The 16040-nt window shown below is 41.6% G+C and overlaps 1 protein-coding gene and 1 non-coding gene across 5 annotated transcripts in view; one reads left to right on the forward strand and one right to left on the reverse strand.

Moving 5' to 3' along the window:
* Positions 1 to 16040, forward strand: part of PDE8B (phosphodiesterase 8B) — a 319793-nt gene that overhangs the window by 69097 nt on the left and 234656 nt on the right. The gene's annotated exons all lie outside the window — the stretch shown is intronic.
* On the reverse strand, positions 14231 to 14303 carry TRNAW-CCA. Its single transcript has one exon. It is a non-coding gene; the product is annotated as a tRNA-Trp (tRNA).

The raw sequence follows: 16040 nt of genomic DNA on the forward strand, positions 1-16040 counted from the left end.
GCTACCTCCAGCAGAGTATATGGTACCACGTTGCATGTATTTGGACTACTAGTCACAGCCCTGCTGTCATCTTAGTTTACTTTTGTAATGTGCCACCTGTCATCTCTATCCATGAAGCCTGCCTGGAAGGTTGGCTGGAAAGTCTGTAAGTGGAGAGAGGGCTGGACCACGTAGCCCACTCTTGTTTCTTGAGGTTCAAATTCTCCTCAGGGTCTGTTGGGATTTGCAGGTCCTGATGTCTTCCTTTGTCATCACAATCCCTCACATGCCTCTACCCTGCTGGAGCTGTGTCCTGCATGCTGGGAAATTGCAAGCCAAGGGAGGAGCTTAAAACGGGCTGATGTGACGCCATAGGCTTATTCAGTTCTCAGCTCTTGGAGTTCTTGCTAGTCGTTTTCACCATGTTTATTTGTTTTAATTTTAGTAAAGCCCTAGTTTATTTTCTGCCATAGCTCATTTCATCACAATTTAGTGCCCTCCCTTTCTTCCAACACATGAACTATAGTCATTGAGCAAATTTTCCTAATTTTCACTGCTTTCTTCAGTAGTCACACTAATTTTTAAGAACTATCAGATAATTCTTCCTTTGGACTTTGGTAAATCAGTTCTCAAATCAGAAAGTAACACAGCAAGCTGCTACTTTTCAGAGGTGATGCTTTTCTACTGAGTCCCACCCTGGTGGACACAAGGCAGGACTTGGGCTGCAGCAGGACAGGACATGCTGGTGAGGGCCAGACAGCTCCTGTGGTACCAGATTATGATGGGCGAAGGCCAGGAATCAGAATAGGAGGGAGGGAGTGAGCCCTGTAGCACCAGGTGTGAAGACAGAGTCCAGGGTCTGGGAAACCAGCAGGGTTGGAGAGGAGCACGTGAGTACTTAGGGGCCAAGTGGGCAAGTAAAATCGAGAATTCAGGGGCTCAGAAAGATGACAGCTGTTGAACTGGGTTGAGACTTCTGGTTGGGGAAAAAAAAGGGAGATGCTGATGACCAATCAAAGGGCTGTAAGTAAACCCTGCACCTAGGTGAGGCAAGACCAACCAACCAGGCCTTCCTGACACCCGATAAGATGGTATCTGGACAGGAAACAGATTGCATATCCACAAAAGTTTAAGAAAAGTAATCTAATGAAGGGATTGATTCAGATGTGTTGGCAAGATGAAAGGAAATCAGCAAATGATGATGAAGCACCCTAAGACTAGAAAAAGAGGGTGCTGTTACCACCTAAAAGAAGCCACAGGAGGGAATGGTTATGGGAACCTGAGAAACCAGGCCCCTAGGACAGGGAAGCCCCCCTAAGCTGTGGTCTTAAGGAAGAATGCAGTGACCGGAGGCCTATGGCCTGTCAGGGGGAGCCAAGGGAGTAAATACCTCCATGCTACTGTTCTCCTTTTCAGGAGGTATCATCTTTGTCCAAACACACTTGGAAACCAGAGGGCAAGGGAGCCCATTGATCGAGGTTTTACAGAACAGGGGAGAATACCCTGACCATCCCCCAGAAGGCCCTCTGTAACCAGTGTTAAAAGAGGGTCAACATCGTTAGAGATACCCTGGGAAGCTCAAATTGAGATGAGTAATTTTGATCATTTTCTAAAATAATGGCATTTTTAAAATAGCCACTTAATTTATTGTTTATATTTCCTGTCTGATGACTAATGATGTTAAAGAATGCCCACTTGTCTTGTGTGGAGACCTCCAAGATATTGCTGAAAACATCTCCTCCTCTTTTCAGTTCACTCTCTACTCTGACTCTGCGTAGACATTTTCTTTGTCAGCTTGGGGTGCTATAACAAAATACCATAAACAGGGCAACTTAAACTCCAGACATTTCCTTCTGCCTGTTCTGGAGGCTGGGAAGTCCGAGATTAAGGTGCTTTGTGAGAGCAGTCTTCCTGGCTTCCAGATAGCTATCTCCTTGTTGTGTCCTCACATGGCAGAAAGCAAGCAAGCTCTGTTCTCTCTTCTTCCTCTTAGAAGGACACTAATCCCATCATGGGGACCCCACCCTCATGACCTCATCTAAACCTAATTACCTTCCAAAAGTCCTGCCTCCAAATATTGTCAGGGTTTAGGGCTGCAGCATAGGAATTTTGGAGGACACAAACATTCAGTGCGTAACAGGCATGTTTCTATCATTTCCTCTGTTCTTTGCCCACTGACCCCTCTCCCCACGATCTCAGAGCCCAGAGATAGGGGTTGGGGGTGATAGCAGTCTTTCTAGGTGAGAAGTTCCTTAAGTAGGAACCTAGCTTAGCCAATTTATTCTATTTTTGCTCAGTTTTTACTTTCTTGCTCTCTACACCTTCTCTCCACAGCCTCAAAACATTAATAAATGAGTTTCACTATGTGTTTATAAGCTGATATTTTCACTCAAGAATATGTATATTTAAAACATTTAAAAATATTCAAATGTGTTCAGGAGTTCATTTTTAAAAATAGATGTTACCTTACTATGTATAAAATAGATAATCAACAAGGACCGGAACTCTACTCAATATTCTTTAATAACCTATGTGGGGAAAGAATCTGAAAAATAATGGATATATGTATATGTATAGCTGAATCACTTTGCTGTACACCTGGAACTCACACAACATTGTAAATCAACTATATACCAATCTAAAGTAAAAATTAAATTAAAAAAAAATAGGTGTCACCATTATCTTACAGTGGAAGTCTGGATACTTATGTTTTAATGGAAAACACCACTTTTTTTTTTGAAAACACCACTTTTTAATAAGTTGCAATATAGATTAGTTTAGATTTGGTTGCTAATAGCTTTTCCCCCATTTTCTCTCTTCTCCCACTGGCAGATAAAAGCCAGGCTTTATTCAGGATTTTGATGCTTTATTCTTTACCATCAACTTTTTTCAGCTTCTCTTTTCTGCTTTCTCAGGGACAGGTCACAGAAAAATAGTTTAGAAGCTTGTGATTGGTTTAATGAAAATCAAGAGATAATTTTGCTTTCAGATAATCCATCACTGAAAGAAAACTTGTCGTGGTTGTCTCATATTTCCAAGGAGATTCCAGTTTTCATGTGTGGTTTGTACATTTTGCAACAAGTTGTGTAGAGTAGATGTAGTAACATTAGCTATTAAAGTCTTGCTATTTGTGGAGTACTTTATATATGTGAGCCACAAATTATCATTCCCATTTTACAGAGGAGGAAAACAAGGCTGCAGAGGTACAATACATTGCTCAAGGTGGGGGCTGAAATTTGAATACAAGGTTGTCTGAATCCAACTCCCAAGTTCTTAACCACTGAGCTTTATTGCCTTTTACACAGGCCTGAAGGCCCAAGCGTAGCTGGTACTGGAATCACAGTTATTTAGAATAGAGTAGTAGGACGGGAGGTGGGGAGCAATCAGAGGGCCTTGCGGGTGAGGCTTTTCCTGTTATAGATTCACCGTCACCCTCTCTATTAGCTCACACTGGAGTGTTGTTTTGAGATGAGTGGAGAATGTAAAATGGAGAAAGCTTTGGTAGAACATATTGCCCAGTACTTGGCACTTTGTTAAGTACTGTACAAATATTAGCTGCTATTAATCTTGTGGTTGCTGTGATTTCTGTTTTGGTAAATTAAAATGAAAGTTTGCTTATTTAGATTTAGGTATTTTTGAAACACAGAGTTTTTTTTTTTTTTTTTTTTTTTTGCGGTACGCGGGCCTCTCACCGCTGTGGCCTCTCCCTTTGCAGAGCACGGGCTCCGGACTCCCAGGCTCAGTGGCCATGGCCCACAGGCCCAGCCGCTCTGTGGCACACGGGATCCTCCCGGACCGGGGCACGAACCCGCGCCGCCCGCATCGGCAGGCGGACTCCCAACCACTGTGCCACCAGGGAAGCCCACAGAGTTGTTTCTTATTGGAAAATGTATCCCACTTTCAAGTAGATTGATTTGGCCAATGTAGGTGACTAACTGGATTTATATATAGACATGCTACTCTGAAGCTTTGGAAACCGCTGGGTGTGGTCTGAGTCAATTGGATTTCCAAAGGAGATGACACAGTAGAATCTAGCCAGTCAAAGGCCCAAGCTGGCGTTTGGGTTCCATGACTGTTGGACCTGCATCAGGCTTCTGCCTTGAAAGCTCAGGGCCTTGGTGTTATCTTGGGGTGGTTCCATGTGGAATTCTTCTTTGGTGTAAACATGTAACCTGAAATCTTAGTCTATAATTGGGCTTAAAGCCATTTTGGAAAAGCTCTGTTGGTTTTTATGTTGTGGCATTTCAGGTGCTGTCACATGTAGTATATTGTTGGAAAAATGATACACTGTAAATCTAACACCTTTTCCTCTTAGAGAAGGTATAATGATTAGCTACAGGGATCCAGTTGCCTGTGTGAGTCACAAAAAGGAGGGAAGACCCCAAATTTTGGAAATTTTTATAGGAAAACTTCTTAGTAACCTATCACACAGGTTAATATGGATAGAAAGAAAAGTGCCGTTTTCTGACATCAGATCCATAAATAACGTTAAAGCTCTGGACCTGGAAGGTGATGACTTCAGGGTTGATGGGGCTTTTGTCCTCTTCCGAGTTCCTGCTGAGGAAGCTTCAAAAGCAGTGGCCAGATGGAGAGGAAGGTACCAGTTTATGAAGGCCAGTAATGACCCAACGGCCCAAACCCCTCACCCACAAGTGGTCTTTGGGCCCTATGAGGCATTTTCATTTTCAGCTTAAGAAACTGATTGACAGTCTTGGCCTATAAGCTGGGTGACTGTGAGGAAAGTAAAAGGTGTTCCACTGGGTGATGTTTTAGAAGGATAAGTAGCACTTTGAACTGAGCGGCAGCTGGAGCTGAAAGTTTCTCTTTTCCCCACGATCTGATACAAACTCTGTCTACGATATCTCCTTTGCACAGTTCCCTCGAGAGCGTGGTTCTCAAGACAGTGATGGCCAAATAAAGAGAGAACAGAGCAAAGGATCAGCTTTGTCAGTGGCTGGGCAAGCACAGGTGAAATTGCCTGGGGCGTGCTCTGGGAAGTGGTGGCTTTGCTCTGTATCGGAGGCTTAGGCAGACAGTGTTGCATGAGGCTTCCTGCCCTCTTCCACCCAAATCTATAAGGCAGGGTCCGCAAAGCCAATTCCGGGACTCCTTACACACTGGACCACCACAGGCCCTCTGTCCCTGTGGTCGGCCTCTCTGCCCATGTACTCCGCCATACGCGGAACCCAGGTGAGCTGCCACCTGGGTGAAAGCCCAGCACCTTTGCCTGCAGTGATCTGGCCCACTAGGACAGTGAGATGTCAGGATTGGCTGACTCTGATCGTGGAGGCTTCCTCTTCATCCCTTTGGGAGGAGCTGGTGAGGGGAAGGGAGCTTTGTCCACTCCCCTCACCTCCCGGGGGTGGCCATGGCTGGGAGGAGTATTGCAGGCACAATTCTCCTCTCCCCTTTGTTGGTTGAGATTTTCAAGAAGGGAAATGGAGGAGGAGCCCAAGACTAGAACCAATTCTGTGTGTCAAAGGTGAGAAAGTTGAATCTGAAAAAAGAATCAGGAAATGCTTTGGATTAATGTAAAATGTAACGCTCACTCTTATATGCAGATTATATGACAAACATACTTTGTAAAGAATCCAGTTGGTATTGGGAAAGGGTTTTCATATAGAAACAGTGTTATACATGGCATTTAGGTTTCTAGGTTAGCTCAAAAAAAGTAGTTAGCCCATTATGTGGCTGGAATATATTTACAGTGTTGTGAGAGAAACAAAATTGAATTAGAACTAGCGTTTCGTTTGTACGCATGTCCTTTGGGAGAAGTGGGTTTAATTAGAAGGTGATGAAGCAGATGAGGAAGAACCTGTGCAGTTCCCTCAGGGAGTCGTTATCCTAAGTGATCCTCGGTGTTCTGAGGAGGTGAGGGGCTCAGGTGGTGTTTTTGCCCCACATTGGTAGGGAGAGAGCTGGGGTGCCGGGGGCTCTAGTGACTTGACCAGGACCCCGCAACTAGGGACTCAGAGCTACTGCCAGTACTCCTCATTGTGCTGTTTCACCTCCAAAGGCACTGAATTGTCTCGTTTCTTTTAGGTACTTATTTTCTGTTTCATCTACAAATATTTCAGTCTGTATCTTTAAAATCTAAGAATTCTTTGTTTTAAAAAGTCATAAAACCACTCTACACCAAAAAATTTAATAGCTACTGTCTTAGTTCTGGCTGCTATAACAAAAATCCCATAGACTGTGTGGCTTATGGACAACAGAAATTTACATCTGGAGGATGGGAAGTCCAAGGTCAAGGTGCCAGCAGATTCGGCGTCTGGTGAGGAACTGCTTCCTAGTTCACAGACAGCCATCACCTCATTGTGTCCTCACATGGAGGAAGGGGTGAAGGAGCTCTCTGGGGTCACTTTTATAAGGGCATCTGCCCTCATGATCCAATCACCTCCCAAAGGTCCTACCTCCTAATATCACATTGCGGGTTAGGATTTCAACATATGAACTGGGGAGGGGCACAAACATTCAGTCAATTACATTTAATATCAATTACATTTTTCTAATTGTCTCTAATTGTCTTATTATTTTTTACAATTTGTTGCTATCCAAATAAGACTCATTCATCGCGATTGGTTGGTTTATTTCTTAAGTCTCTCTTAATCTATAGGTTCCCCATCGCTCTCTCTTTTTCCACTTGCGGTTACTTTGTTCAGGACCTTGGGTTGTTTGTCCTGTGGATATTCCCCCAGTCTGCACTTTGCTTTTTGCATTCCTGTGGCATGTGTCTAACATGTTTCCCTGCCTTCTCTGTTTGTTAGAAACTTGCAGTTATTTTTAGAGTTTTGGTTCAATTATGCTCAATTTTGAGGGGTGGAAGTGGGGCGAGAATACATTTTCAGTGATACCATGTTCTTACAGCAGGAAATATACAATGTTTGCTTTTTTTGTTTCTTGGGTTGTTTGTTTGTTTTCACTGTGCCTGTCTTTTTGCTGTAATGCTAACCAGTATTAATGATCTTTGTTTACATCCATTTATCATTGGGGGTGTCAAATGGTGATATTCCTGTTGCATCCTTTCCTTCACTTATGAGCTGCAACATCTCTAAGAAGAAAAACTTCCCCTCATCAGTTAGTTGGTTTCCCTGGGATACAATTTATATGCGAAAGGCAGGTTAAATGCGTCAATCTTCCCTCTTATTTCCAGTTATCAAAATAATGAGTTGATTCTCTACCATTCTCCTAAGGTAACAAGGATGTTTCACTTGTTCCTCTGTTTGCTTGCTTAGTAACATTATGAATCAATTTGGCTCACACATATACTTTTTTTAAATAGAAGTATAGTTGATGTACTAATCATATATGTTGCAGGTATACAATATAGTGATTCACAAGTTTTAAGGGTTATACTCCATTTATAGTTGTTGTAAAATATTGGCCATATTCCCTGTGTTGTACAATATATCCTTGTAGCTTATTTTAACACATATAATCGATGTGTGTCAACCCATTGCAGTTCTTATACTTGGATGCTCAAGTTGTCCATTTTTGGCTGGAGGGAGCTTTTTCAAGTTGGTGAGGCATTTTTCTTTTTCTATAAATTTATTTAATTGATTTATTTTTGGCTGCATTGGGTCTTTGTTGCTGCTTGCACGCTTTCTCTAGTTGCAGTGAACGGGGGCTACTCTTCGTTGCGGTGCGCGGGCTTCTCATTGTGGTGGCTTCTCTTGTTGCGGAGCACGGGCTCTAGGCACGTGGGCTTCAGTAGTTGCAGCACATGGGCTCAGAACTTGTGGCTCGCAGGCTCTAGAGCACAGGCTCAGTAGTTGTGGCGCACAGGCTTAGTTGCTCCGCGGCATGTGGGATCTTCCCGGACCAGGGCTCGAACCCATGTCCCTTGCATTGGCAGGCGGATTCTCAACCACTGCACCACCAGGGACACCCGAGGCATTTTTCTTGAAGAAATAGTTCCAGCCAAGTTGACTAAGTTATGTTCTTCTTTTATAAACATTCTTTGTAGATGAGGCTTGCTGACCACCTGGAGGTGGAGGCATGACTTGGTGTCTGCCTAGCCATCCCTAGTCATACCAAGCCTCAAACATCATGGAGATTTTGAGGGGAGCCATTGCACAAGGCCTGGCTGCAGCTCCTTTCCTAGGCTCCAGCTCCTAATCTTGGTGGCTATAAAAAGGCAACCTGGTGTGATGGAAAGATACTCACTGACCCAGGCTTGAGTTCCAACTCTGCCCTACACAAGCTTTGTGGCCTTGGAGATGCTGCCGAACTGTTTGTATGGTGGGAATAATACACTGTCAAAAGGATTGGTACAGCTATAACAGACGTACGGTCCCTGTAAACCTTCTAGGTTCTCATGAATATGTGTGTGTGAGTCTAAGTCTTTGAAACTCAGAATGTATTTTACACTTAACAGGGCATCTCAATATGGATCAGCACATTTCAAGTGCTTAATGGCCACATGGCAGCTATTAAAATGGAAGAAGCAAGGAAGAAAGTAAAACTTCCCATTAGAGTTCTTTCTTTTCCATTTTCTTTTTTTTTTTAATTGAAGTATAGTTGGCATACAATATTGTTTTAGTTTTAGGTGTACAACATAGTGATTCAATATTTATATACATTATGAATTGATCACCACAATAAGTCTCATAACCATCTGTCACCATACAAAGTTATTACAATATTATTAACTGCATTCCCTGTGCTTTACATTACATCCCCATGACTTATTTTTTTTACAACTGGAAGTCTGTACCTTTTAATTCCCTTCACCTATTTCACCTACACATGAGTTCTAAATCAAAAAATTACAATTTGACATTGTAACTCGACAAGAAGTACACAACCAGTAGTTCACAAGAAGTACACAACCAGTAGTTGTGCTGGTTATTTGTCTCTTGGGTCTCAGCTCCATTCCTGCTTTTCCATATTTTCCTTTGTATTATGGGGGGCTAGAAGCCTGCAAACTGCATCTTCCAGACTTCTTTGCCAGCTGGTCTACTCTTAGATTCTGCAAGTAGGAGGTACTGGTAGGAAATTGGGATGTGGGAGAAAGGAGGAGACAATAGCAGTGGCTACTTCTAAGTGGCAGTGGTACAACTTTCACAGTGATGGTGCCATCATCACTGATGAGTACAAGTATGGGCTTGTGGGTACCAGCCCAGGGTGTTAACAGTTTCTGGTCTCTGGATGTTACCCTTTCATCTTCTGTTTCTCCAGTTTTTATCTCCACCTCCTTTTTGCTCTTCTATACCTTCCAGCACCTCGTAAACAATTCTCTACACCAATCCCCTTCTACATATGTAGAGGATCTCCTTCCACATATGTAGAGGAATTTCCGTTTCTCCCACTGGACACTTGGAGTCTCAGGTCAGAGAGAGCTAGGTTATAATCTCTGTGCCACTTAACTTTGTTCTGTGGCTTAACTTCTTTAATTTTCAGTTTCTTCCTCTGTCTAAGGAGGATCGTAGAAGTAACTGCCTCACAGAGTTGTATGAATATATTATACACTCACACACACACACACACACACACACACACACACAGACACATGTTGTTAGCTTTGAACATAACTCTTAATACGTGTCTGCAAGACACAGACCAATTTTTGAAGGCTCGTCATTTAACATTTTTTTATTATGGAAAAGTTCAAATATATACAAAAATAGAATAGTATAATGAAACTTCATGCAAACATTACCCAGTTTCAACAGTTATAAAATTAAGGCTATTCTTTTATATATACCACCCACTCTTCCCCCTACTCTGGGATTATTTTAAAGCAAATCTAAAACATCATCTTATTTCAGCCGTAACTATTTCAGCACGTAACTTTGAGTGAAGGACTGTTGGAAAAACAACCATAATACTATTAGCGTATATAAAAATTAAGATAATTGCTTGATATCATCAGATACCAAGACAATGCTCAAATTTCCCTAATTAGCTCATAAATGTTTTTGTGTTTAAAAAATGTTGCTTGAATCATGGTTGAAATGAGACCCACCGATTGCAATTGGTTGATATGTTTCTTAAGTATCTTTTAATCTGTAGGTGCCCCTTTCTCTTTTTTCCCCTTAAGATTTGTTGGTTGAGGAAATCGGGTCATTTGTCTGGCAGAGTTTCCCATAGTCTGGATTTGGCTGATTACAGCCCTGTGGTATCATGTACCCCATTCTTCTGGACCTATATTCTCTGTATATTGTTAGTTAGATCCAGAGGTATATTGCTTGGTTGGATTCAGGCTTATTTATTCAGACTTCTTTATAGGTAGTGTTGTGTACGTCCATTAGGAGGCATATAATGTCTGGTTTTCTGTTTTTGTGATGTTTCATGATTGATGCCTAGATCCATTAATTTATTAGCGTTGCAGAAGTCTGTGGTCCATTCTTTCTACAAAACTTCTGGAATGCTTCTATAAAGAGAAACTCCCCTCATCAACGATTTGACTGTCCTGAGGTACAGTTCATATGGGAAAGATGGGGTAAATGCTTGAGACTTCTCTTTTACCTAGCAATTTTCAAAATAGTGGTTTGATTCCCCAGCATCCTCCAAAGATAACCAGTGATGTTCTTAGTATTGTTACAAACTTATCAGTTTATAAATGTCAGCTGTGTCCCAGTTAGTTCCAGTTATTGTTCCTACTGATGCTCAACTCATCTATCTTTGGCAACTGGAAATAGCCATGTTGTCTCCTAGTTATCTCTGATAGGTCGTTTGCCTGATGGTGTGACAGGATATTCCAGTTTCATCATGTTCATTCCCTGCTATGGAGTTAGTCATTTCTCTCAGGATCCTAATTCTTCTTATTGAAAGATGGTACTTAGAGACATGATCTGGGCAGTGGAGTGATCATTGCTAATGGACGGGTCATTGTCTTCTTGCTTTTTAAGTGGACATAGACAGAAGATAAATGTTTTTAAAGATAAAATGCATCATGAGTTTATACTAACACTTCCAGTTCAGATTTAGGACCTTTTCTTTGACCTCATCAGTCTTAACATTATTTCGTCTTCCCATAACATAAATCCTGGTTCTTAACAACACCAAGATAATTCCTCATTTGTTGTATCCCACAACACACATGCAACAGTCTCAGAATCATCGCTGAAAACAGTTTAGTATTTTTTCCCAGTAATTTTTTACATTAGAGTATATCCTACTAGGGATGAACAGGCAAATTATTGTGTTTTAAGTCATTTGAATGTTCCTTTTTATGTAGCAGTCCTATTAACAGTGGAATGGTGATTAATTCAATACAGTTATATTCATTTGTTTCATTTTACTTTTGATTTGCTCTTTTTAAAAATTTGATTTTTTAATAATAATGTAAATTATTTACATGTTACAAAGTAAAATCTTTATGATGTGGTATATTCAGAGAAGTTTAGATTTTATCCCTGTCTTCTACATAGTATGCCCTCCATGAAAAAGTAACTGTATTTAAAATGTTTGTGCTTTTTATAATATTGTTTTAATTACATACAACCATGTTTGTATCCTCCATTTCTTAGATAAATGGTAGCATACTAACTCACTTTTCTGCATTTTGCTTCTTTCATTTAACAATATATCCTAGAGATCACTCCACCATAATTCATAAAGATGTTCCTCATTCCTTTTTATAGCTGTATAATATTCCATTGTATGGTTGTACAATAGCTTATTCATCCAGTCTGCTATTGATATTTTTTAAATTATTTTTTGCTATTATAACTGTTGCTGAAGAGAATGGTCCTATGCTGATATCTTTTCATATTATGATATCTTATTTTTAGTGCAATAATGAAATAATTTTTTTCCAGAAAGGGCTTATTTATCTAATCTGGGACGTTAACGTCTGCCCATCATATAGAGAATTTCTTTGGGCCCTTTAGTTCTCTAGAAATTGTAAAATAGTAATGTAGTTTTTTTTTTTTTTGTGGTACGCGGGCCTCTCACTGTTGTGGCCTCTCCCGTTGCGGAGCACAGGCTCTGGACGCGCAGGCTCAGCGGCCATGGCGCAGCTTGCCTAGCTGCTCTGTGGCATGTGGGATCCTCCCGGACCGGGGCACGAACCCGTGTCCCCTGCATCGGCAGGCGGATTCCCAACCACTGCGCCACCAGGGAAGCCCGTAATGTAGTTTTTCTCAAGCGTAAAATCTCTAGCAGAGGGTTCTTTGTGAGTAAAACCTGCTTTTTTCTGTTTTTACCCCAGCTATAGTTTCGCTTTCATGGAGGTGTGAGATCTTTGAGAAAAATTTAGAGGAGGTTGGTCCTCTCAATGGTAAATGTCTGTTGGACACTGTAATTCTCCTCACCTTTTCATGGCAGCAAAATGGTTTTGGAAGAGTCGCGACTGCCTTTTCACCTTCACTTCTGTCTCTCCACTTACCTTAAAGTTCAGCAGTTACATTATCATTAACCCTGTCAACACCCACAGAATACACCCACGGGCGGCTGAGCATCACTGATTGTTTTAAAGAATTCCCTTGCATCTTCATGAGGACTTAGAACATAATTAATACCTTACCTTAATTTTTAGTCATCGAGACCTAAAATCAAGGTTGTTTTTTTCCATTTTAGAAATTGAATGCACAGATGTGTATTCTTTCGTATGTTTAAAAATGTGATTCTCTTTTCTGTGCTAGAATCACATATCTGATCTACAGATACTTTTACTGAAGTGCTTTCTTATGTTAATGTCATTTGTAAATTGATCTTGTTTTTTTTCCTTATACAGATATATCAGCTTTATCAGTGAGCAATGCTTAGGGTGGCTCCTGAGTTGTATATGAGTGAATGAGAAAGTGTGATGAAGTTGGAGTGGCACAGGGGAAGAAAGAGAGAAGCAGGGGCGCTATCAAGAGAGAGAGCAAACGTGTCAGAATGAGACAGATTTTGGGGGTGCAGATTAGAAACTGAAAGATGGAGAAAGTGATATAAAAAGTGGCTGTGTGCCTGTGCATGTCCAGAAGAGATACTCTTGAAGGTAGGGTAACTTTATTGTGTGTCACGAAAGAAGGAAGACAGAGTTGTTTACCTGCCTCAGTTTAGGAGAGAGAAGCAAGGTTGGGTCATGGTTCCTTCTGCGGGCCATCAGGTGGTGCTATCAAACTAGGGCAGCTTGGTTGTCAAACATGCAGAAGCATTAGGGTAGATTGGGGCAATTCAACAACAGTTCATAAATATTTATTGGGAGTCTAACTGAGCATCAAGGCTCTGTGTTAGATTTAGGATACAAAGATGAATAAGATGATCCCTTCCTTAGGGGAGTTTATATTCTAGTTGGGATGGGGAACAGGTACAGGCATACCTTGGAGATATCTCAAGTTCAGTTCCACACCACTGAAATAAAGTAACTATTGCAATAAAGCAAGTCACATGAATTTTTTTGTTTCCTAGTACATATAAAAGTTATGTTTACACTATACTGTAGTCTAGTAAGTGTGCAAAAGCATTATGTCTAAAAAAAACAAAACACTTAATTGCTAAAAGCGTGCTAACCATCAGCTGAGCGTTCAAGTCATAATCATTTTGCAGTTATAACATTGACGATCTCTGATCACAGATCACCATAACAAATACAACGTAAAGTTTGAAATAGCGCGAGGATTAACAAAGTGTGACAAGAGACGTGAAGTGAACAAATGCACTGATAGACTTGCTCAGTGTAGGGTTGCCACAAACTTTCAATTTGTAAAGAACACAATATCTGTGAAGTACAGTAAAGTGAAGCACAGTAAAATGAGGTATGCCTGTATTTATTGCTGTGTAAAAATACCACAGATTAAGTGGCTTAAGATACACAAATTTGCTATTAGTTTCTGTGGGTCAGGAATCCAGGCACAGCTCATCTGTGTCCTCTACTTCAGGGTCTCTTACAAGCCTGTAAGGTGTTGGCTAGGGCTAGGTCTCATCTGAAGGTTTGATTGGCTTACTGACATGGTTGTTGGCAGGATTCAGTTCTTCAGCGCGTCTTACACTGAGAGACTCTGTTCCTTGCAGGCTGTTGGCCATAGGCTACCCTCAGTTCCTTGCCACATGGACCGGTCAGATATGGCAGCATGCTTCATCAAAACCAGCAAGAGGGACCGTCTTTTATTTTATTAAATTAATTAATTTATGTATTTGGCTGTACCAGTCTTAGTTGCAGCATGTGAGATCTCTGTTGCCACGTGCAGGATCCATGTGCAGGATCTTCAGTTGCGTCATGTGAGATCTTCAGTTGTATCGTGCAGGATCCTTAGTTGCAGCATGTGAACTCTTAGTTGCAGCACGCAAACTCTTAGTTGCGGCATGTGGGATCTAGTTCCCTGACCGGGGATTGAACCCGGGCCCCCTGCATTGGGAGCATGGAGTCTTAGCCACTGGACCATCAAGGAAGTCCCAAGAGAGACCGTCTTTTAGTAAGATGTCAGTCACAATCTTGTGTATCTTAATTACAGGTGTGATAGCCAGTCATCTCTGCTGTATTCTATTGATTAGAAGCAAGTCGCTAGGCCAGCCCACACTCAAGAGGACGGGATTCAGAGGGGTATGAATACTAGGAGGTGGGAATCGTTGCGGGAGATGTTAGAGTCTGCCTGCCATACAGGTGTTTACTATAGTTTGCTAATGTCTGCGAGAGGTAGGGTTCTGCAGAAGCAAGAGGAAGAGCATCTAACCCAGCCTGGCATGGAAATGGCCTCTCAAATAATGCAAACTTGAGTGTCACCTTGAACGACAAACAAGGATTAACTTGGTGTGTATATGGTAATAGGGAGAGGAGGAGGGAATTTTAAAACAGAAGGAACAGTGTGCACAGACATGGGAGCTGGGTGGGTGAAATAGGATGGTACGTCTGAGGGCTACCATCCAACAGTTTAGTGTAAACTGTGGGTGGAAGACATGCAAAAGAGTCAAACTGGCAAGGGCCAGTTTGGGGGTTTCTCCTTTGCCAGGCTAAAAAAATGAGGACTTTATCAAGGGGATCACAGGGAAGGTTTGAAGCAGGGTAGTGACATAGGGTTGTGGTTTCTTGATCTGGGAAGATTGTGGGAGATTGACTTTGATAGCTTTTACAATAATTCAGGCAAGAGATTAAAAAGGGCCTGGATTAAAGTAGTGGCAATAGAGTGGAGGGAATACATTTTTATTTTTTAAATCAGGAAGTGATCTGATGTTTGGATAAGGCAGAGGTGGGAGATGGAATAATCTGGAGTGATGCCCAAGTTTTGGCATAGTTTTGTCAGAACATCCTTGCTGGGGGCAGGGGAGAGAGAAATGGGAAGACAGAAAGGATGGGTGGAAGGAAGAGGTCTATAAAGTGTGTTTGTAAATTTATGTAGGTTTGTAGATTTAGTGACTGACTGCAGAGGAGCTTAACTCCAAATATTCTTTACAATGTTTATGTTCTCAATGTAATCAGTGTAACTATGTAAATTTACTTTCTAGTCAAACCATATGCCTCAGTGATAGGAGGTAGAATCAAATACAGAATTCATTTTCCTTGCAAACAGTTTGATAAAAGAAAAGTTGGTGTTAGAATTTTAGTAAGCCTAGACCGCAGGTGGGGCCCCCTGTCCAGTCCTGTCTAGTGCTTGGAGCATTGTAAGTACTATTACTTAAAATACTACTACTCCAGAACAAGTACTACTCCAGAACACTTGGTACAAAGTGTCACGTCACTGACTTTTTCTTCAATTGAGTTACAATTCATATAACATAAAATTCACCACTTTAAAGTGTATAATATAGTGGGTTTTTTTTTTTTTTTTTTTGTGGTACGCGGGCCTCTCACTGTTGTGGCCTCTCCCGTTGCGAAGCACAGGCTCCGGACCCGCAGGCTCAGCGGCCATGGCTCACGGGCCCAGCCGCTCCGCGGCATGTGGGATCTTCCCGGACCGGGGCACGAACCCGTGTCCCCTGCATCGGCAGGCGGACTCTCAACCACTGTGCCACCAGGGAAGCCCAATATAGTGGTTTTTAGTACATTCATTATGTTGTGCAACTATCACCAATGTCTAATTCTAAAATATTTCCATCCTACCCAAGAGGAACTCCATGCCTATTAGCAGTCAGTCCCAATTCCTTATTTCCCCAACTCTTGGCAACCATTAATCTATTTTATGTCTCTATGG

Source organism: Monodon monoceros, unplaced genomic scaffold, assembly GCF_005190385.1.
Source record: "Monodon monoceros isolate NGI ecotype Baffin Bay Population unplaced genomic scaffold, NGI_Narwhal_1 Super_Scaffold_12, whole genome shotgun sequence".
NCBI lineage: Eukaryota > Metazoa > Chordata > Mammalia > Artiodactyla > Monodontidae > Monodon > Monodon monoceros.